Source organism: Sus scrofa, chromosome 11 (assembly GCF_054392235.1).
Source record: "Sus scrofa isolate SSC_HxYL_T2T_F1_AM1 chromosome 11, Sscrofa_HxYL_maternal_Yorkshire_Landrace_v2.0, whole genome shotgun sequence".
NCBI lineage: Eukaryota > Metazoa > Chordata > Mammalia > Artiodactyla > Suidae > Sus > Sus scrofa.
In genome coordinates this window covers 58,307,879-58,309,617 of record NC_139393.1, presented here as the reverse complement: position 1 = coordinate 58,309,617, position 1,739 = coordinate 58,307,879, and the positions used below count along the sequence as shown (strand labels likewise).

The following is a 1,739-nucleotide window of genomic DNA, read 5'->3' as shown; positions in this document are numbered from 1 at the left end:
ACAAATTTCTTACATATGACCCTAATTTCAATGGATGTGTTCTAAAAAACCTTAGCTTTCTTCCTTTACATTTCCCATTAGTCAATATTAGTTACATATTCATAAATGAGAATTTAAATAACATACATCTTGTAAAAAAAAATACCAGGGTAAAAAAAATACTTTTTTTTAAAGTGGGTATGCTTCCAGTAATCTTCCCCTCTTGGGGAGTAGGGGGGATGTTTAATGGTAGAAGTTGAAAGAAAACGAGAATGTTACTTCTGACTGTGGCACTTGGGTCTCCATTGCATCTTACATTTTTTTTTTTTTTCCTGTGGTGCTGTTCTTTTTAGCTTTTATCCGAGCCAAAAAGCAAGGCAAGAAGCCCACTGAGAGATCAGACAACCACCGTAGTAGGAAGGATTTTCCCGCCTGATTTGGGGTTGTGCTGAATTCCGCTGAACTCGGGATTTTTATTCCCCCTTTTAACCCACGAGCATTTTATTGAATGTTAACTGTTACAGTTCAGTTACTCTGTTAGGTGTTATGGCAGATGCAAGAAAGACTCAAATATGATCCTTGCCTTTATTCATTCACTTGATACAAATTTGCTATCCTTGTTTGCCCCATTGCCTGGGAGAATGAAGACCATTGTCAGCAGTCACTGTCGACATTCCAGAAAATGCTGACATCACTCTAAAAGGACACACAGTCATCGCGAAGGGCCCCAGAGGCACTCTGAGGAGGGACTTCAACCACATCAATGTAGAACTCAGGCTCCTTGAAGAGAAAAAAGAGGCTCCGGGTTGACAGACGGTGGGGAAATAGAAAGAAACTGGCTATTGTTCGCATCGTCCGTGGTTATGTACAGAATATGGTCAAGGGTGGTACACCGGGCTTCCGTTACAAGATGCGGTCTGTGTACGCTCACTTCCCCGTCAATGTCATTTTTCAGGAGAGTGGCTTTCTTGTTGAAATCTGAAATTTTGGGGCTGATACATACATCTACAGGGTTTGGATGCGGCCAGGGGTTGCTTGTTCAGTCAGTATCAAGCCCTTGAAGATGAGCTGATTCTAGAAGGAAACGGCATTGGACTGGTATCAAATTCAGCTGCTTGGATTCAGCAAGCCACGGCAGTTAAGAACAAGGGTATCAGGAGTTCCCGTGGTGGCTCAGTGGTTAACGACTCCGACTAGGAACCACGAGGTTGAGGGTTCGATACCTGGCCTTTCTCAGTGGGTTAAGGATCTGGTGTTGCCATGAGCCGTGGTGTAGGTTGCAGACGTGGCTCGGATCCCACGTTGCTGTGGCTCTGGCATGGGCTTGGCGGCTGCAGCTCCGATTGGATCCCTAGCGTGGGAACCTCCATGTGCTGCAGGTGCGGCCCTAGAAAAGGCACAAAGACAAAAAAAAAAAAAAAAAAAGAACAAGGATATCAGAAAATTTTTGGATGGTATCTATGTTTCTGAAAAAGTTCAGCAGACTGATGACTAAGATCTGAGTTGTTCAGCTAGAGACAACGAGATGCCAGATGATTCCTCAGACTCATTTGTGATGTTTTATGATAGAATAGAAAGTCTATTGACTTAAGAAATTTTTTTGCTATCTGCTGGCCTAACAACAAAGAACCAGACCCTGTGATCTTTACAGTCTAGTGGGAAAGACAATCTGAATAAGAAGCAGGCTCAGCTGTATGGGCTACTGTTAAAGTAGAAGTAATGGGTGTTATGGGAACACAACACGCAGGATGCTAACCTGG

General features: G+C 43.4%; 1 pseudogene; it reads left to right on the top strand.

Moving 5' to 3' along the window:
• The first annotated feature begins 620 nt into the window (after positions 1-620).
• LOC110255779 (large ribosomal subunit protein uL6 pseudogene) lies at positions 621-1,474 on the top strand (annotated as a pseudogene).
• Positions 1,475-1,739: the final 265 nt, after the last annotated feature.